The 9,606-nt window shown below is 40.6% G+C and overlaps 1 long non-coding RNA gene across 1 annotated transcript in view; it reads right to left on the bottom strand.

Moving 5' to 3' along the window:
* Positions 1-1,099: 1,099 nt before the first annotated feature.
* LOC126383688 (uncharacterized) overlaps positions 1,100-9,606 on the bottom strand; it is a 180,157-nt gene continuing 171,650 nt past the window's right edge. Inside the window, exon 2 of the long non-coding RNA XR_007569180.1 lies at positions 1,100-1,289. This is a non-coding gene — a long non-coding RNA (uncharacterized LOC126383688). The remainder of the gene's footprint in view (positions 1,290-9,606) is intronic.

Here is a 9,606-nt window from a genome sequence, read left to right as displayed (position 1 = left end):
TAATGAATGACATATAATGGCAAAATGATGATCATGTGTGCTTAACATGACACAGTACTGTACAGATAGTGTTATAGCAGCACTTTGGCATTGAGAGTATCAAGGGATTGGTGTAAAATCAATAGTAAGACACTCACCTGCTGATTCAAATTCATGTCTGACACCACCACCATCAAACTAAGTGGGGTTTTTTTTATTTTAATTTACTTGTGGTAACTTTTGGTACTGGAGGCTATGGAGCATGCAGAAACTAAAATGTGATATGTAGTGCATAAAAAAACAGCAACAGGGAGCTGATTGCAGTCTGTGCAGCCTACCTTCAACCATCCTCTGCTCCTCTCCTTCATGGTAATGAGGCGATGAATGGCAGCATGTCTACAGGCAGGGGAAGCAGACGCGCCATGCAGCTGTGGACTCCTACGCATGAGACACACGAACACACGATTCTTCCCATCCCTCAGGCTCCCACCTGAGGGCCTGGTACTTAAATGGCAGAGGGGTGGAGGTGGGTAGGATGGATTGGTAGAGACTCTGATATCCTACGGTGGTGGCAGGAAGGAAGAGGAAAGGAGGAGTCGGTTTGACCGGGGCGACGGAGATAATGTGTTGTTGTCTTGTGTTCTTTTGTCTCTGTTATTGAGTAATAAAACGATGTATGTTCTGTAGTCTGTCTGCAGTGTGCCCATAATGCCTAACTGTGTGATTATTCTAAATGTATGTGCATGTCGTGTAAAGGAGCGTGAGGAAGGTAGATCCTGCGACCAAACCGACATTCTGTTCCTTAATAAGACAGCGTTTTCTTATTTACCTTCTTCTTGGTCCAATTAAAATGACGGATGCTGTCAGAGCGTCAATTAACTTGAGTTGGAAATTCAGAGGACCTTCAGTGAGTGGAATAAAGTTGCAATCCTTTACCTTGCCAGCATTTGCCAACAGGCAAGATTTGTTTAAATGGTTTGTCAAGGTGACAATGAGCTCTGTGTTCAATCTTGTGTAGAGTTTTGCCTTGAAAACCTTTAATGTAGGGGTCATCAACTACATTTTCCTAGCAGACAATGTAGGGGCAGCGCTTTCCAAATTACACACACACAAACACATCTTCATCTTCTAACCGCTTCATCCTCTTGAGGGTCGCGGGGGGGGGCTGGAGCCTATCCCAGCTGACATCGGGCGAGAGGCAGGGTACACCCTGGACAGGTCGCCAGACTATCACAGGGCTGACACATAGAGACAAACAACCATTCACGCTCACATTCACACCTATGGACAATTTAGAGTCACCAATTAACCTAGTCCCCAATCTGCATGTCTTTGGACTGTGGGAGGAAGCCGGAGTGCCCGGAGAGAACCCACACACAAACACATATATATGTTAATATAATAAGATTATTTTAGTAATAAAAAAAATAAGTGAAATGAAATGTTAGCTGAGAGCTGTAAGTTTGTCCCATTCTTGCATGAATATATGCCACAAGCAGCACCCTATTTATAAAAGATGGGAATTAGTTTCAGCTTCATTTATCCAGTACACATAGCCAAACCAGCAAAATATGGGTTGATCAACCATACAAAACATGACCCACAATTCACGAACTTAATGCATGATAGTAGCACAATTGCCAGGACTAAGGACTGAGGACTGAGACACAAACTGAGCACCACAGTGTGTGTATGTGTGTGTGAGAAAGAGTGACGGGGGAAGAGAAGGTGAAAGCTGAACTATTGCACACAGTGTTTCTGTACATAGTAAGTTTTTGACATTTGATATATTCATATTTTACCGGTACGTTTACCTGAACTCCTGCCTTACTACTGTACTACCACTAATAATAAACTGAAAGATGGATTTATACAGTTGTTATAATTTATATTCTTTCCTCCTCACATTTTCTGAATTGATTAACATTATGTGGGCGGGATGCAAAGCTGTGAAATGAAATGAGCGGTGCTGTCCCATTCCTGCTGTGGATCACTGCATCTGTTCAGAGGCGGCTATAGTACTGAATGTATGTACTTGAATTGATACCTGTCTTAAGCAATAGTGTAATGCAGTAGTAGTAGTAGTGGTATTGCAGGTGGATGAGTGAGAGATATGCATGACATCAGAAAGACAAAATCCAGAGAGCTGGAGTGAAAATGGCAAAAGGACTAACTCAAATGAGCTGGTGAAGAGCTAACTAAGAGGTACTACAGAAGTACACCTTACAACAATGTTAATAACACTGACTGAAAATAATCAAAAAACCCGCAGTATAAAAGGTTTGCCATCTTATCCAAAAGCACAAGGAGATAGATAATCAATGTGTGTTCAGACATAATGCCAAACAAACTTTGACTGATCAAAGACATTACCAGGAACTCTAGCTCTCTCTGTTATTTTCTTACAGTGTCTCCTGATATTTGCTTTGTCTATGTACATTTAAGAGTTAAAATTATTAAGGCCTGAAATAAGCACCCGTTTTTGAAACCTTTTCAACCAGTGCTGAATTCCTGTCTATCTGCGTGATTGTATTGATTCAGTATGCCATCTCTCCGCTTCTTGCTCCCCATTCCTTCTGACTTCACACACATCCAGACACGTGCAGTGTATCACACTGGTTTGGTTTTGAATGGATAGCTTGTTGTATCTTTCAAATGTCTTTCTCCCAAAAGAGAAAGTCTCTCTTCACATCTCACCACAGTTGATAGCTCTGCTCCCAGATCATTGTGCGAAGAACCAAAGTGTATCAATCAGCATTCTGTCATTGTCTCGTTCTCTTGCTCCTGCTTTGAGAGGGTGTCTGAGAGGTTATACCTGTCTTGCTCTTTCTAATCCCAGGGGGATCTCAGTATTCTGTGTATTTTTTTAGCAGCTTGATCTATGCAACAGTATCAGCTACTATGGAAGTCATCATCTGCAGAACAAACCTTTTTGAGACAACAGGAAAGACAGAGGTGCTAAAAGTTGTTTGGCAATGACCAGGGATAGAGACAACTCACTCTTCATCACTTTTTTTGCATGTCAATTTGGGTGACTTCAGGAACCGCCAGATCCAATGAGTTTGTGTGTGTGCATGTGCAGGGTTGACAGATGAATTACCGGTTACGTGGTTGTTTACTGTAGGACTGCTGGACTCTGGCTGACACAGCGGTAAATGGTAGGTAGTTTGTCTGTGAACACACCTCAGTCTATCTGAACTGTATGGTTCATTTTTAGCGGCAGAGCTGGGCAGCCCTTTGGACCAACACTTAAGTCCTCTTTGCCTATGCACACTACTCAAATCTCGGTGAGAGGGTGAAATGGAACTATACTGGTAATGAAAACAGAAAAAATATCATGAGATCTAAGATCTAAAAAGCATTCAGGTAAGCTTGATGTCAGCGAAAAACAGTTAAGTAAATTTGATGTGCTCCTCTTCTCATCTTTCTTCCTCTGTTTCTTCTCACTCTCCTCCTCCTCTTTCCTTCTTCATCCTCTTTTCTGCCTCCTTCTTTGCCTTCTCTTCCTCCTTTTCCATCTTCCCCTTATCAGTTTTTTTGGTGAGCTACCAGGGATTAGTGCTTTTCTGTGTCAGGAGCTTTCTCCATTTGGCTAACATTGCTGCCACACTCCTCCTTCATCTTGCTGCTCTCTCTTTGCAGCTCTGGAGGCTGAGGTGATGTACATGGAGGTCAGTGTTTTGCTTTGTGAGAAGCTTGATGGCGTCCTCCATTTGGTACAATTTGTTAGGCCACCCCTCTCAGTCAGAACGTTCCTCCATTGCAACCAGCTCGTAATTCATCTGACCTTCCAGAGCTCAGAGATATTTTTTCCACTTGGCCTTGCTTTTGCTGATCTCAAATTCTGTCTCTTTCAGTTTGGCTTTGCACTTCAAATTCTCTTCTTCCAAAGTCATCTTTTCAGTTATTTAAGTGATCAGTTTGTCCTTTTCCACAACGACCTGGCTCAACTTCCTGTCAAAGTCCTCTCGCGGGGTTATATGCTCGGCATGTACCTCCTTCAGTCTTGCCAAACACCAGTATTCCCACTTTGCATCGAGGTCCATCAAATTCTTGTCTGAGGCAAAATTGATATCATTAGCCTCCTACTCCCAGGTCTCTCTGACTCTGTTGTTCTCCTCTTTCCAGAGCACAATGACCTGGTTGAACTTTGCACTCCAGTGGGATTTGATTGACAGGTCTCATTCTGCGCTTCACGCAGACTTTGCCTAAATGGGCGGATCAAGTCATCTTTCTGCTTCTCCGTGGTTTTCTTTTCGAACTCTTCATGTTTCCCAATGGCTCTCTCTGAATGTAAAGCCTTAAGGTTTTCTTCTCTTCTCCCCTTTGGTGGCAATCTGCTTTTCCAGGGCAACATTTTCAGAGGTCAACTCATAGTTATGTTTTTAGGAGTCCTGTAGGGCTTTTGTAAGGTCCTGAAATTGTCTGCTAGGATGGAGAGTTTCCTGGTTTCCTGGTTGTGCACCTCTTGAGCTGGGCTGTCCTTGTTTGGATCAGGTGGAGCAGCACATGCCCAGATGGCACAAAGACACCAATACAACATAAGAAAGAGGTCTGTAAAGCTACTTTTTCCTAAATACACTTATTCAGTCTGTCACAATAGTCAAGCCAAGTTCTGCCTTACGCCACATAATCAAATGTAAAGGCTTGGTCCTATGGCAGACGACCCTCAACACTGCTCAACCAGATTTTTATGTTAATCCCATCAAGAACAGATCTAAATACTAAAATGAGAGAGGGTGTGTTCTAAAATTTTCAGAAAACAATCATGTGAAGAGGGCTTACCTTGTGAGGTGTTGTACCAACAAAATGATTATTTTCACCACAGTGGTCAGTACCTGTATTATCACCTAGGATCGAGGAACCTTGACTCTGAAGTACTTAATTCAAGGTATTGGCCAAAACAAGCAACGGAAGGCCAAATAAACACTTAACCATAAAGGTGTCAATGGATATCTGTAAAATCCAACAAAGCACAACTGTGCAGTTAACAGTGTGACATTTACTGTACATGCAATCCACTTGTGTGACAATCTTTGTCCCCTGAATATCTATGAAGCCAACACAAAAACAGAATTCTGTCAAAAATGACAAACATCAGTCTTGGCATACATTCTAGACATTCAGTTTTTTTTTTAATTCAAACTTTTATAGACAGCAGACTAGACAATATGACCCTGAAACTATAATTGCAATTTCCTCAAACTCATCCCCCAAACACGATCAACACAAACAGTCTGAATGTAAAGTCTTTATTAATATTTATTTTTTAGACATAAAAGGTAAGGAAAAGGAAAAGTGTTTTCAAACAAACACTGCATAATCACTACAACAGGTAGTGATTAGATGACAAGCAAATCAAAGGACCAGATGGAAATATTACCAGTTCAACAATGAATACACTGATAACAGCACTGCATGACAAACCTGTCCATCAGAGCGAACAGTCTTCTCTTCTTACAAGCGCTCTTTTAGGTAAATATTGCATCAAAAGATACACCCACCATAAATCAAACATGTGCATTACGATGCATTAAAAACATAGGATTCTCTGAGGGGAAACCTGTGATCTCAAAGAAATATTTATTTTCTCATGCTGTGAAGCAGTTCATCTGAGAGGCTTCAGAAAATTGCTCCTATTCCCCCTCAGTGAAAAATGTCTAAAAGACTGTATACAGCTTTGCTGCCTTTGAAAATGTATCCCCTGCGGGCTTTTTGGCCACTCCTAATCCCTTAGTTACTTTCATTGTTTGTGTTGGCGTTAATATTTCATAAGGATGTTTCAATATTTATTCATCTTTTTTCTCCACGTAGATAACCGTCTCACTAACTCCCTTGTATCATACATTTTAATGTACTGAGCAATCGTGTCCCGCAAGCGGTGTGTGCGAGTTTTTCTACCCCTCCCTCTGTAGTACAAGCATCTTCATTAATAAAACATAATGGATGCCTCTGCCAAGAATCACTCCCTTTCAATAAATATGGTGTACAATAGGCTGGCATGAAAGCTCTTATCCATTCAGATGAAGATGACATAGCCTACGTCTTCTGGTGTTGAGATCAAACCATCATAAACATTTAAATTTCATACCAATAATGTGTTATTAAAAAGATTACCAGGTACATACGTTTTTTTTTTTTTTTTGCCCACCTCAGTGGCTAAAAGTAATGAAATAGTTCAAAGAAAGCATCTTTGTATTTTCCTTGAACTGTTATATTTAGTCCATAAACACTGCAAATAATAAACATAAGGTTGTTCACCTTTAAGACAAAGATAAAGCACTGTCCCTCCTCTGAAACAGCACACTCCAGTACATATTAAATGTATTTAGTAGCACTGTAACTCCAGCAGAAGTATTGGAACAATGAGAAAAATACATTGTAGACCCATTAAAATGTCCAAAAATGTTCATCTTTACCAGCCTACATGAATATGTTTCTTGTAAGATAACTATATCTGCATTACATCACCCACTAATCAGAAAGACTGCCTTCCTGATTTTGCCAAGTGGTTGTTGTCCTGAGAATAACATTTTGTGTGATAGCCATGGGACAACAACTGCCTCAGCTAATCAACGTTTGTGATGTCATCGAAGAGAGCCCTGCTGCCAGTGCCCTACAAATATATGCAGAGAGGCAAAAATTACAAGATGACACCCAACTTGAAAGTTTTACCTTAGTTTAGACTGCAACTACAGACATTAAAATATATATTTCCTTTTTAGATTAATTGTTCGTATTTTGCCATCATGGAAATAAGTTACATTATCTTGCAAAGGTGAGCTAACAGTTAGCCAGCTAGGGCACTAGCTGCTTAGTAGGGATGGGAATCTCTAGGCACCTCACGATTCGATTCAATTCCGATTCTAAGGACACCGATTTCGATTATAAAACGATTCTCAATTATAAAACGAGCCAATAAAAAAATTTACACTAGATATTGAAAAACATTATTGTAATAAAACTGGGAATACATATCCAGTGCAAACAAACTGTATTACTTACTGTGGCTGAGATGACAGCACTCCACCAGTCTCCTACGGTCCATCCTCCTCATCCACAAATCTCAACGGGACTCTCCTGTCCCTCGTCGACCTCCTCGACATTTCTCCTCCAGTATTTACAAAACTATAACTGACTATAACTATCTATGAACTATAAAAACACAAACTATTGCAAAAAAGACGAACGATGGCAAAACTACAAACTATGGTGAAAACATGACGAAAACACGGCAAAAAACACTCAAAAACGCGGCATAAAAAAAACCCTGAAAAGCTCTGGAAAAAACACAAATACTATTATTTACAACACTAAATATTATTTACAAAGAAAACGCCACCCAAACTCCAATAAAACTCACCAAAACTCCGCTAAAACACTGCTAAATCACTCCAACTTGCACTCTCCTCGTCAGCTGTTACTCTCCTCCTGCTGTGCTCACTTCCCTCCCCGCCTTCACAGGTAATGACGTCACTACCGTAATGTACCGTATATCGCTGGAAAGCTCCACTTCTCAGCTTTCAGAATCCGTTGGAATAACGCCGATAGCGTGAATAGTCGAGGAGTTACGGTAATTTGAAAAATAAAAATAAACATAAAATTTATATCGATTATGAGTTTTCCACATCGATGCTCGCATCGTTCAAGACAGAATCTCGATGCATCTAAAAATGGATTTTTTCCCCCACCCCTACTGCTTAGTATTAACTCCTTGATCATAACAGAATACATTTCATTTCTGCTCATTTTAGAAAGGCCTCTACGGGGCGTCGGTGGCTTAGTGGTGGAGCAGGCGCCCCATGTACGAGGCTGTTGCCGCAGTGGCCCGGGTTCAACTCCAGCCTGTGGCCCTTTGCTGCATGTCACTCCCTCTCTCTCTCCCCCTTTCACGCTCATCTGTCCTGTCAATTAAAGGCCTAAAAATGCCCAAAAAATATCTTAAAAAAAAAAGAAAGGCCTCTCCAAGAAAATGTGTTCTTTGTTTGGATTGTGAAAGGCACAGTGAGTCATACATGTTTGTTTCTGGCTGCTAGAGTTAGTGGGCTAGCTGTAAAATTTGCATGGTAGCATCATACAACAAAAAAATAAAGCAATGACTACCTGGGGTTAACATTTGTATGATGATTGATATGATATGAAAACAAAGTTACGAAACAGAGAATATAGCAATGACCACTTGAGGTCAACATCCATGTCATGGTCTCAGGACAACATCATATGACATGACATATGACTAGCTAGCATGCTAAAAAATAGACAAGGGATTAGCTCATGTCTAAAGGACAAAAACACCTTACTGTACAGAAAACAATGAAATATGTACCTACAAATAGTAAACTTTAACTGTAAGTGCTATCTCAAATATTTGTATATTTTAAACCATTCAGCAGTGTTGGGCAGTAGCGTCACTACAGTAGTGGACGTTTGTAGTTTAACTACATTTCTCAGTAGCTTGGTGGTAGCGTCGCTGTTTTCTGAATCAAGTAACTTCTCAGTAGTTAAGCTCTTTTATTGATCACTTAGCGCGGTAGCGTCCACACAAGCTACATTTCCAAAATCATTTCTGAAGCTCAAACGAGGCGGGGATTTCTGTTATGGACTGAAATAAAACTGTCACTGCTACCACACAGAGTCACTTCCACATGAAGCAGACGGGGGACAGCCCTCCATTCCGAAACCCTGCCGTTCCGAACGACCCCCACTCCGAAATTGATTTTCAAGTCCATATCGAGTTTCCTGCATCAAACACTGCCGCCCGCTCTCCGGCCGCACTCGCACAATTCTGAAACTCGTTGTACTACAAAAGCTTGAAATGAACGTTCAACTCATTGTTTTTTATTGAAAATATGTCACTGTATTCATTTATTAGGCCTATGTATAATTTCACTAGCAGCAAACACATTTAAAAGGAGACGCTTGTCAAGTCTTTTTATGCGCGCAGCCACCGCTCCTGCTGACAGCAGACCAGGGGAGAAAAAAAAGACATTTCTTTGCTCTGTGCTTTCAGAAAATAACCAGGGTTAGGGTAAGAAAGACCAACGGTCTGTACAGCAGTTCCACTGTGTTTGCCAGGGCATATCAGGCTGTGTGATTATGCGCAAAGTTTGGTTTAACGCATTGGAGCAATTTCATACAATTTCGGACATTTAACGTGATAAACTAATTTCAATTCAACATGGTCATTTGCTTAGAGGATTCAGCTGAAGCATAATGAGTGTTATATGTCATTAAGATGAAGTATTTGCTTGTTTTGCGGTTAATTTTGCACATAATCCATTTGACCCCATCATGAATGGGATTTATATTCATTCCTGCAGACAGAGGCAAAAGGGTCAATGCACAGCCTCCGTTTCCTTTGCGTCCGTCTCGTTCATTCAAACTTTGTAAACACGGTTGGGATTTGTCGGGGACATGTGTATGCTGCTCACTATAAAATGTGTTTACTAAATGTGTTTACTAGCCTCATTTCTAGTCAAAACAAAAAATCTCTTTACACTTAAAAAAAATACTTGTTTCAAGCAAATTTTCACTTGAAATAAGTATGAAAATCTGCCCATGGAGCAAGTTTTTTTTTTTTTTGCTTGCAATAAGAAAAAAAAACTTGCTCCATGGACAGATTTTTTT

The sequence above is a fragment of the Epinephelus moara genome, chromosome 22, assembly GCF_006386435.1.
Source record: "Epinephelus moara isolate mb chromosome 22, YSFRI_EMoa_1.0, whole genome shotgun sequence".
NCBI classification, from domain to species: Eukaryota; Metazoa; Chordata; class Actinopteri; order Perciformes; family Serranidae; genus Epinephelus; species Epinephelus moara.
The sequence above is the reverse complement of the archived record's forward strand: the minus strand, read 5'-3'. Positions and strand labels throughout refer to the sequence as shown.